Source organism: Pan troglodytes, chromosome 2 (assembly GCF_028858775.2).
Source record: "Pan troglodytes isolate AG18354 chromosome 2, NHGRI_mPanTro3-v2.0_pri, whole genome shotgun sequence".
NCBI lineage: Eukaryota > Metazoa > Chordata > Mammalia > Primates > Hominidae > Pan > Pan troglodytes.
In genome coordinates this window covers 160,366,227-160,378,507 of record NC_086015.1, presented here as the reverse complement: position 1 = coordinate 160,378,507, position 12,281 = coordinate 160,366,227, and the positions used below count along the sequence as shown (strand labels likewise).

Below are 12,281 nucleotides of genomic sequence, written 5' to 3'. Positions count from 1 at the left end.
CTGAAACATGTGCTGTGTTAACTCAGGGTTAAATGGATTAAGGGCGGTGCAAGATGTGCTTTGTTAAACAGATGCTTGAAGGCAGCATGCTCGTTAAGAGTCATCACCACTCCCTAATCTCAAGTACCCAGGGACACAAACACTGCGGAAGGCCACAAGGACCTCTGCCTAGGAAAACCAGAGACCTTTGTTCACGTGTTTATCTGCTGACCTTCTCTCCACTATTATCCTATGACCCTGCCACAACCCCCTCTCCAAGAAACACCCAAGAATGATCAATAAATACAAAAAAAAAAAGACTGATACAATCATTCGTTTGTATTTTAAAACTACAAAAATTAAATTAACCCCCAACAATGCTCCTGGTTCCCCCTCCCCATTAAAATGCTGTATACAGTAAGGATAATAAAGTCCTATACATATATAAAACTGTCCTTGGAATAAACAAGCTTCATGTTTCTACCATCCTGGGATCCAGGTTTCCAACTACTTTATGGTTCACTTATAAACTTAAAGAACCACCACCTTGGAAGGTAGAATTTTTTGAAAAAGAGAACAAGATCGAATAATGGTGCTTCTGTGATTTGTAGAGGTCAGGGCAGAAATATAGCATTATACAGATATGGGAATAATTTGTCCTAACATAAATGTTTAGATTGAAGATCACACAGAGTATCATCTTTTGTCTCCACTATCCAACTACAAAATGTCACTAAAATGAACAATTATTTTTAAATTATGGAATACACAGCAGTTTATTTTCTTTCAGTATAGGCAGCTGAAACATAAATCAAACTTCAGGAATACCTTCAAATACTTTATCAAAATATATGTTCCAATCAATTTCTGCAAGTTACTGTTGACCAAGCAGAATTACAAACACCAAAGAAGCAAATTGGGGTGGGCACAGTGGCTCACACCTGTAATCCCAACACTTTGGGAGGCCGAGGAGGGCAAATCACTTGAGGCAAGGAATTTGGGACCAGCCTGACCAACATGGTGAGCCCCCATCTCTACTAAAAATACAAAAATTAGCCAGGTGTAGTGGCGCCTGCCTGTAGTCACAGCTACTGGGGAGTCTGACGCAGTTAGAATCGCTTGAACCTCGGAGGCGGACGTTGCAGTCAGCCGAGACCTCACCACTGCACCCCAGCTTGGGCAACAGAGCGAGACTATGTCACAAAAGAAAGAGAGAGAGAGAGAGAGAGAGAGAAATTGGTAATAAAACAGCACACTTTGGTCAGTTGTTATAGTAAATTCTATTATTCATTGTAAATTGGAAATCAGTTCTTTATTACATGTTCAGAGACTAGAAAGTTGGAAATAGCAGCCACAGTTCTGCCTTCTTGGAGGTGTATAGTCTTAGACAAGTAACTTTCTGGGTTTTAGCTTCCCAATTGTAGATCAAAGATAACAATATCCACTGGCAGAACTGGGAACAGGTGCCAACACACTGAAAAGGCTACTGAAAAGGCCATGTACTCTGAAAACACTGATATTTTATTATTTCATAGAATAGTTCACAATACTTTGTCATTGAATAGACAATGAACGCCTGTGATTACTTCTGGGACAGCTAAAGATACAGATTTACTCCTAAAGGACTCAAATCACCTAAGGAAATGCATTACAGATGAATGTACAAAGATTTATTGGAAAAGTGTATTTCCTAGATTTTGTAGAATCCACAGACGTTATTTGGAATTTAGTTTTGCAACATTTTAAGTACCTCTCTGCTTATATGGATGGTTTTTCTCCTGTTTTTCTGTTTTTTTGTTCTGAGACTGGGTCTCACTCTGTTGCTCAGGCTGGAGTGCAGTGGTGCAAAGGGTCCTCCGCCTCAGCCTCCCAAAGTGCTGGAATTACAGGCATGAGCCACAGACCCAGGCCCTCTGGTTCTAATTAACTCCTTACACACGCTGTGCTCCCTCTTCTACTGACCCCATGTCTCCCTCTCTTTGCTTCACCATTCACACACACTCCTACTTTCACAGGACAGCTATGGAAGAAAATAGAGGGCAGCTTTTACCAAAAGAAGTTTTATGTCTATCTGCATATGAACTTTTTCACCCCCCACCAAAAAACAGGCTTAAGACAAGAAAACAAGCCTTATGAAAAGACATTTTTAAAATTATTCTATTTCCTTTTATGGCCTTTTAAGGGAAACTAAAGTTGGCTCCACCATCAAGAAAACAGAAGTTAAAGAGATAGAGGAAGCAAAGGGGGAGGGGAGTGGAGATAAGGGAAACTCAGGAAAGGAACCAAAAACATGGAAAGGGGAGAAAAGACAAGTGAGAGTGGAAGACAAGAAGAGGCCCTGGACGGCCAGGTACGGCGGGTCCTAACGGCGGCAGTATTCAAGCGGGCCGCGGCGGTGTCCTGGGGAAAGCAGTGGCCCCAACTCCACCTCTCTTGGGCAAATCACAGAAATCTTTGAGACTAATTAGCTGTAAATTGCAGACAAAACCTTCGGCCCTTATAAGTTTCTTTCTTTTCTAGTGCAGTTGGATTTTCATTTGGTCTTTAGTTTACAAAACGAGTAACCGTTTCTCGAAGCTCTTTAACTGCTTTTTACGCCCCGCTTTTCAAGATGCTATTCCTGGGTAATTCAAATGAAAATTAAACTTAATTAAAATTTCATTAATTTCATCAAGCCAGAATGGGCATTATACCTCCCAGCCTCCATATACAGTTGTCATTTCATATGGCTGGCACTCCACTTTCTCCCAGTTCACACGCCGAGAGAACGCATGAACACAACCCAAAACTTCCAAAGAAACCTAACAGCGAACACATTTTGCAGTTACTTCCTTTTAACAGAACTCACAGGTTAAAAGGCGATGAACTAGCTCGAGGGGTGCCCGCGTTTTCACCCTTTTAGGAAATGAACAGCTTAAAGGTTTAACTTGAAGTTTCACGAAATGACAAAATTACTTTTACTTTTCCTCAGACCCAGGAAGAGTCAAGCTTGCGGCAATAGAGCCGAACTAAGACAGAGGATTCTGCGGCTTACGTCACAAGAGGCGGCGCCGCGGGGGACCAAGGGAAAAGACCGCCTACGCCACGGCCGCGCAAGGGTAAAACGCTAGCGGGTAAGTTAGATCCGGCCGCCGGATGCAGTGGCTGGCGGAGGGATCCTCTCTACTGCAACCACGCGAAGCCGATTGCGCCGCGCATGCGCCGGGAGACTCGGAATTGCCGGTTTTCCGGCTTTTGAGCCGCTCTTCCGGCGAGTCCCCTGGGCTTCCGAGAAATGACGAAGTGGGCGGGGTCCTCCTTCTCGACCGTTGTGAAATCAATTCGCCTCCCCCGGAACCTGCTGCCGGGTCTTGCACATGTTCCGTGGCAGAGCTGACCGCGATCGTTCCTGGCTTGGATGCCTTGAGGCTTGGCGCGGGCGGCCGGACCTGCAGGGGTTGCGGGGAACTCAGGCCACTTGTCTGACGGGGCGTAGGCAGCAGACTACCACTGAGCTGCGGGAAAAGGGAAAGGGGAAACTGATCAGCCCCCTCCAGTCACTTACCCCACAGTTAAGCCCTCCAGGAAACCCACCTCCCTGCTTGACCTCTGATGGCCCTTTCAGGGCTTGTGACGATTATGATATCGCCAGAGTCCTTCCGTGAAAATTGGAAATGCCATAATAATACTTAAATTCACTTACCCCAAAACAAGCAGTGTGTTACGAGGTTTATCCAGAAGATGAAGAGCAGAGCAAAAAGCAAATGATAGTCGTGGCTTTCACGTTTAAAAACAGTTCTTAGGCAGCGCCGGGTCGCGGTCCTGTAGTCCTAGCTACCTGGGAGGGTGAGGCAGGAGGATTGCTGAAGCCCGGGAGTTCGAGGCCAGCCTGGGCAACATAGTGAGACCTTGTCTCTAAAAAGAAATAAGAAATGTTCCTGAAAGTTTTCATGACAGGGTAGAGTCCAAGCTTTTCCAGCATATGACTTATCTACTGCTACCTTTCTCCCTGAACTCCGTCAGCCCAGGGAAGAATCCAGGTTGGGATTTATGTTTACAGATCCAAAACTAAGCACAAGAGATCTTTAAATCCCATGACAAAACAGTGCCTGAAAGAGCTGACCACCAGATCCAGCTTTTGAATTTGAAGCTGAGATCGTCCTGCATACAGCAGGATTGAGTGAATGAATATAAATAAATTATAGGTATAAAAACATGGTCCACAGCCATACCACCCTGAACTTGCCCTGTCTTCTCTGATCTTGGAAGCTAAGCAGGGTCTGACCTGCTTAGCTAGTCCTTGAATGCGAGACCACCTTGAAACACTGGGTGCCGCAGGCTTTTGAAAAATAATATATATATACGTTTGATCATTCCCTAATTTTGTAATTCTGAAAATTAAGTATACACTAGATATTTTTATATCTAAAGGCAAGACAGTAATCCAGCCAACATTTTACACTGATCCCTCTTTCCTACCTTAAGAAATAAATTCAGGTGGGGTTTTTTTTGTGTTTTTTGTATTTTTTTGAGGCAGCGTTTTGCTCTTGTCACCCAGGCTGGAGTGCAATGGGCGCGATCTTGGCTCACTGCAACCTGCGCCTTCTGAGTTCAAGTGAGTCTCCTGCCTCAGCCTCCTGAAGTAGCTGGGATTAGAGGCATGCGGCACCACACCTGGCTAACACCGCAAACAGGGTTTCACCATGTTGGTCACGCTGGTCTCCAACTCCTGACCTCAGGTGATCCAGCCACCTCGGCCTCCCAAAGCGCTGGGATTACAGGCGTGAGCCACCGCGTCTGGCCAGTTCAGGTGTTTTTTAAGAGATGAGGTCTCCTTATGTTGCCCAGGCTGGACTTGAACTCCTGGGATCAAGTTATCCTCTCGCCTTAGTCTCCTGAGTACCTGGTACTACAGCTGTGCCCAATCACACCTGCCTTAACTGGGTTGTTTTTGAGAGTCCAGTGATAGTATATGAAAATACTGTGAAAACTATAAAAATTAGGTATCAAATATAAGTCGTTACTCTCAAGACTAGGATGTAGATACCTCTGAACGTTTCCTGATTGCTGAAAATAAAAATCTTGTTCTGTGCTATTTTTAAGATGGGGCTGATAAGCAATATCCAGTTATGTGCTGTATGCATGTGCCTGCGTGTGTATGTGCATGTGTGTGTGACAGTGACACTATAAAGAAACAGTTCCCTGAGGCAAAACTAGACTAGGTCTCCAGTGACTTCAATGTTACAATGCACATAGTTTAAATCGAAATTCTCTCTAAAGCACCTTGTGGTGGATCTGGAGAAAGCTTGTTCTTTTAGTACTAAGGTATCATTGTTTTCACTGTGGTAACAAATGCTATACTTGTTCCAGAGAACCAACATTACAGTAGAGCCCTTGTGTGTGGTCATGGAAAGAACACTGGACTGGGCATCAGAAAAACCACAGTTCTAATTTCACTCTGCTACTGGATCTAAAATCTTGGTCGAGTCCTTTCACATCTCTGAACTTCCATTTCTTCACATGTAATGGTCTTTGTTCCTCTCCTGTATGCTCCTGTAGCATTCTACCCTTTCATGTAGCATTCCATGTACTCTATTTGTTCACCACTTTGGTCTTAGTGCCTAGCATAACATAGTTTAGTGAATACTCAGTAGAGATTTGTTAGAGTCATTCTAACTGTACAAAATTTCATTATGGGCCATTTTTCTTTGATACTGATATTTGTTAGAATGCTATTTACTGTGGAAGAATAATCCCATGGATTACTTATTAATTGCAAGGGTGTTAAGGTACTTTTACAATGGAGAAATCTGATGGATACCACCTTAACAAATGATAAAAATTAGCCAATAATTGAACAAAAAATTGGGCATCGTGTGCCCCTAGATGCGAAGCATGGAGTAGATACAACATTACCTATGGAGTATTCCTTGAAAAATCTTTAACCTGAATCTAATCATGAGGAAATAATCAGACACATCCAAATTTAGGAACATGCTTCAAAGTAGTTGGCCTGGAATTGTGAAAAATATCACAAGACACACACACGCACACACACACAAACTGCTATAGAATTTAAACAGACATGACAGCTATACGCAGGGAACTTGATGTGGTGCTGGTTTACTTTTGTTTTATAGTGTTCAAAATAGTTAATGAATGTGTTCCTGGGAGAAAACTAATTAAAATGTGTAGGGAGCTTCGGAATAGCTGATTCTCATTATTTATAAAAGTTTCCTCTTGAAATTCTATTTCTGTTGAATGTTTATTATGAAATAGAAAACATTACTAAAAGGGGTCAGCCACTTCATTGCTCAAAATAAAATTACAACTTAATCCTTAAGAGGAAAATGGAATCATTTTTAAAATGTCATTTCCAGGGACTTGCTAGGTCCTTTCTATTTTTAATTGTACAGGGCTATCTCCAGTCCCTGAAGTCACTGCTCCAGCCCCAGCTACTTCTGTAGCCCTCCTTCTCCTGTTTTCAAGTTTTGTAATTATTAGAGACAAACAATAAAAAGAAATGAACTACTAGAAAAGCTTGAAAAACTAAATGTTCTTAATATTACAGTTTCTGATTTATAGCTCTTGATTTTCTTGTTGAGGTAAACACTGCTTTAAACCCTCCAGAGTTTCTGAGAGTCCCCTAAAATGAGGGTCTGTTCCTCAGCCCTTCACATGCCTGACATGCCTGCCCTCGCCCACCTCTTCAGCCACATTAGTCCCTAGTATACACACGTATGCACCACATTCTAGCATACCACAGTATTCCTTGTGTCAGTCTTTCCATTAAGATGGGTTTAAGATTAAATAAGTAAAAAGGAGTTAAGTGTTCGTGTAACTGAAAATCCCAGCAGTAGAATACAGGGCATGGCTGCAGGGAAATAAACTAAGTGACTGGATTCTGTTTCTAGCTCTGGTCTCTGCTCTTTTCTCTGCTGGTTCCATTCTCCAGCTGGTTCTCTTTTGTGTCAAGATGGCACTCAGTAGCTCTGTGCTTAAATCCTCCCCTCAGTAATCCCAGCAAGAACAAGCACTTCTCTCTCCTCCCCTTGCAAGTGTTCCAGCAAGAGTTCTGGATGTGACAGACATTCAGAACCAATCGCTGTGTGGGAGGGAAGGGCGATGGGAGACTCAGATTAGTTCACAAAGTAGGAAAGAGGTTAGTCCTACCCAAACCACTTTTGCTGAGAATGGAGAAGTTGCAGGTCCTCAAGGGAGAACTGAGGAAGGGAGACTGGGCACTGGGCAGGCTGAAACACAGATGTTCGCTGTATTTCTCAATGCACCCAGCGATCTCATACCTCCCCATCTTGGCACCTGTTTTCCCTCTGCCTAAAATGGTCTTCCACACTTATCCTTCTGACCAATGTTTATGAATGTAGTCTTTAAAACCTAGACCACATATTACCTCCTTTTTGTTACCTTGTCAAAAAAAATTGCTCCATCCTCTGAACTCCTTCTGTGCATTGTATCTGTTTCTATTATTACCAGACTGAGTCAAAATTCTTTTTCAAGTCATGGCAATTCTATAAGTCATAATGTTCAGTGTAATATGTGTGTGTGTGTATCTATAGACTCCACATTCTAGCGTACCACAATATTCCTTTTATCAGTCTTTCCATTAAGATGGATTTAAGATTAAATAAATAAAAAGGAGTTATGTATTCATGTAACTGAAAATCCTAGGGGTAGAATATAGGGCATGTCTGCAGGGACATAAATTAATATATTTTTATACATATATATTAATTTACATATATATTAATTTATATATATTTAATGCCATTCAAAAAGTGGCCTGTGGCCCAAGGACTGGCACCTGACTCTGAACTAATTACCCAACTTCAACGAGGTAAGTGAAGAATTGAGAGTAAACATTTAGAAACTTTTATGGCATGTTGACAGAATAATTTGATGTCTGTTGAATCTAATGATAAACAATGCAGGCTTGTATTTTCAGTGTCTTTAAAAATTTCAGCTGGATGAGGTGACTCAGGCCTGTAATCTCATCAATTTGGGAGGCTCAGGAGTTTGAGACTAGTCTGGGCAACACAGTGAGACCCCATCTCTACAAAATAAATTAAAAATTACCCAGGCATAGTGGTGCAAACCCTGTAGTCCCAGCTACTTGGGAAGCTAAGGTGGGAGGATCACTTGAGCCCGGGAGGTCAAGGTTGCTGTGAGCCATGATCATGCCATGGCACTCCAGCCTGGGTGACAAAGCAAGACCTTGTCTCAAAAAAAGAAAAAACTAAAAATCATTTTACTAATATCTTTATTGGATTTTTACAGAAGTATCATTCCACACTAGTTTCCCAAATGTGTTTCTTCACTATAGGTTGAGAAGCATTGCAACAGAGAACTTCAGAAAGTAAAATATGAAAGCCTCCATCCCACCTACCTGTGTTCCCCAATTTTCACCAAAATGATTTTGTTACCTTCCCCAAAGGCAGCAGCATCATATCTAGCCTTCCAAATATATACATATTGCTTCCTTTTTTCTTTTTTTTTGTTAAATTTTGAAATGAGGTCTCACAATATTGTCCAGGCTGGCCTAAACCTGTGACCTCAAAAGATCCTTCAGCCTCAGCCTCCCAAGTAGTTAAGATTATAGGCACATACCACCATGCCTGGCCAGATATATACATATCTCTATATGATATATACATAATGTTATACAAAAGGTATCACACTATACATGTTGTGTTGGAACTTCCTTTGGTTCACTTAATAATATATCTCAGAGATCCAACCTTTTATTTTATTTTTCTTTTTAGAAACTTTTAAAGAAACATTCCCAATGCCTAGAATAGAACCTGGTACTTAGTTGTCAATTAATAAGTAAGAATTTAAAGATGAATGAATGAAGACAAACTGTTCACAGCTGGCAGATCAAAAATCCCTGGCCAGAACAACAGGCATTAACCATTGACCAACACCACATAGGGAATCTGCATTTCCAAGGACTGGAAAATACATGAATTAATCTATAATCATTTTATGTGCTAACAATTTTTTGTGGTAGGTATTATCATTTTATTGGTGAGTAAACTGAGCTTAAATAATTGCCTAAATAAGCAAATTAATTTACCTCAAGTCATGTAGCTTTGGATGGTATTTTTTTTCCCAGTGGAGGAATAAATACACATTTCTTCTCTTCACCTGCAATTTTCACTGGTTGTCCCACGCAGAATCAGAGTCAGGAAAACTGTACGTAGAGAAGCTTTTATCATTTTATATGTTCCTGTCTTACAAAGCTCCCTCTGGCTTAAGGCTGGTGGCCCACATCTGATAACATTAAAAAACATAATTAATATGGCTTATCTGATTTTCCAGTGCTATTGAGATAAAGATATTACTGAAGTTTACCTTTACTTGAAGAATCTCTAAGGTCACTGTATATTTTCTAGGGCTGCTGTAACAAGTTACAGGAAGCTTGATGGCTTAAAACAACACACATTTATTTTCTTATAGTTCTGGAGGTCAGATGTCCTAAGTCAGGTTCACTGGTCTGAAATCAAGGTGTCAGCAAAGCCAGATTCCCTTGATGGGTCCTGTTTAGTTATCATGCTGACAAGTATGATTTAGTCTTGAATTGCTGACTAAAACCAAGACTAGTTCGTTCTGACATTAAATACCATAAAGAATGAATCTGTCTAAAGACTGACTTGATTAGATTATTTGCAATCAGCTAATATTTATTATCTACTATTTGCAAGTACCTCTTTGGACCTTAGTTTTCTTGTGTGTAAAAAAGAGAGACTGAACTGCATAATATTAACTTTAGCTCTAAAAGCAAATTTGTGGGTTTGTTGACTTTATAGTTGTTTATGAAATTGCCTTTGGCCATACATCTCCGTCACATATACCCAATTTCCAGACCTATCTCCAAAACTGTCCCAGAGCCTGCGTGTATACCAGACACCAAAACCCTTCACCATACTGCTTTCTTGAGTTTCTACCCACTCCCCAGCCCCCACAATATACACAATCTCTTTGGTTATGGCAATTCCAACAGGCCTCTTGTTCTGCAGCCCGTGCCTGTATGGAGCAGAAGTTATGGACTATTTAAGTAGCCCACTGTAAGAAAACAAAGAGCAAATGTGGAAACACAGCTGATCTGCTACAAAGTGCTGCAAAGAGAACAGGATAAATGGGGGCCCTGGACCCTCTATTAGGGAGAGACAGCTGTATTGGTAGGACAGACACGTGAGGATAGAATTAGCTCCTGAATGGAAAGGAAAAGGCAAAACCAGGTTGTCTTTGAAAGGCACTAGGAAACAAGTGGGCAAATTCAGTCCACGGGTGCTGATTATGTGCTTAACATACACACAGTGTCTACCAGGTGCTGTAGAGGATGCAAAATAAATGTAAAATGGTCTTATTTTTGTCCAGACATACACCCATGATAAGATCAGTAATAACGTTTAATAGTAAGGAAACATGTCAAAATACATACCAGAGGTCATAAATGCTAGGAGAGGCTCTGAGAAAGGAGAAAATTAGCATAAGTTAGATTAGGTGGGGGAAGGCTTTCGGCAAAACGTAGAACATCCCAAGTCTCAAAAAAGTTGCTAGGATTTGATTAACAAGGAGGAGTAGTAAGAATATTGCAGGGTTGAGAAATAGAAGGAGGGAAAGTAAATAACATGTTTGTTAGTGAGCAGACAGGTCCAGTTGGTCTTGGTTCAGGCAGAAACACAGTGGGGAATAAGGTGAGGTGGTAATGTCACAAGGAAACAGAAGACAAGGTAAATTTAGATTGTGGAAAGCCTCAACTGCCAAAAGATGTTTAATCTCTATCCTTTACACTTGATCTTAGTCAAAAGGCCAAGAAGTCACAATCTCTATTTTTTATCTCCAAAGTTTTTATTCAAAAAAGTGAGGTAGGGAAATTGGTATTTCAAAAAGATTGAGAGATTTCCCAGGACAAATAAGGATGGGAGAAAATAGAGACAAGGAGACCATTTGGGAGGCTACTATAATGGTCCAACCATGATGTAACAGCAGATGTGTAGCTGTGAGAATAGACAGAACAGGGAGATTCAAAAACAATTTCCTTCCTAGAAGGAAGGACCAACAGAACTTGGTGATTAACACAAAAAGAAGAAATAAGAACCAAAAATGAGTCTGAAGTTCGAGATATGTTTATGACCAGAGACAAATAATTTTAGACCTGCAAGGGTCGGACTCCCTCACTTTAAAGATGAGAAAACTATGTTTGCCCAAAGTCTCAGGACTAATTCTCAACAGAGTCAGCAGCAGAATTTCCAGGCCAGGGCTATCAGGAGATGTACCAGGCAGCGTATGCCTAAGTGTTCATTACAAATCATTTACAGAGTGACTCTTTCTAATGAAGAGAACAACCAGTTCAGAGTGTGTGTACTCATATAACAGAGAGGTCATGTTTTATAACAGTCATTTAACTACATGAACAGCTCATGCATAAAGTCAGGTGCTCCTCCCTGCCATCAATAGAAATGTGATTAGCAACTTCTTAAGGTTATACCCTCTCCATAATGGCAAAAAGCATGATGACTTATCCCTTCTCTGCCTGCTTTTTACACTTGCTGGTCACCTTAACATTTGTCTTTCTGTGTATTGAGTGTAGCTCCTTCTAGCTGGGGACTTAATTTGCCTAAGTTTTGGTGGCAAGGTATTAAATTCCTGTGGTCTACTGGTGATTGCTGAAGAAATTAATGGAATGATGCCAAGTGTGATTTTAAGATTAAAGAACCTGAAATTTAAATAAAACCATGCTCCCCAGAGAGGATACAGAGTCTAGTAAAATGAGAACTAATTTAAACATCAGGTGTATCATTCTTCAGTAGCCTCAGGTAGGCCACTGATAATTCCACTTGTCTCTTCAGTTGTCACTGGAAGCCTGCCTGTGTTGAAACAGTAATATGTAATGATATGTTTACTTATCATTGGATTTCCTTTTAGACATGGGTGAACTCAGGGTCTACTATTCAGACCTCTGCTGTGTGTGTACAATTACAGACTTACTATTACATTTTTTCTTAGAGTGACAAGGAATTCAATCATTTACTTTCCAGTAGTCTCATCTTACTTACCTGGATTCATTTCTAATAATGCATTTATATTAAGTTGGTGCAAAAGTAATTGCGTTTTTTGCTATTAAAATGGCAAAACCGTAATTACTATTGCACCAACATATACAATTGAAACATGGGCTTGGTTGCCGGGTGCAGTGGCTGACGCACTTTGGGAGGCCAAGGCAGGTGGATCATAAGGTCAGGAGTTCAAGACCAGTCTGGCCAGCATGGTGAAACCCCATCTCTACTAAATATACAAAA

General features: G+C 41.0%; 1 long non-coding RNA gene across 1 annotated transcript; it reads right to left on the bottom strand.

Moving 5' to 3' along the window:
* Window positions 1-303: 303 nt before the first annotated feature.
* On the bottom strand, window positions 304-10,497 carry LOC107970827 (uncharacterized). Its single transcript, XR_008547167.2, has 3 exons — window positions 9,053-10,497; window positions 3,662-3,873; window positions 304-3,473 (listed from the first exon to the last, which is right to left on the bottom strand). It is a non-coding gene; the product is annotated as an uncharacterized LOC107970827 (long non-coding RNA).
* Between the last annotated feature and the right edge of the window lie 1,784 nt (window positions 10,498-12,281).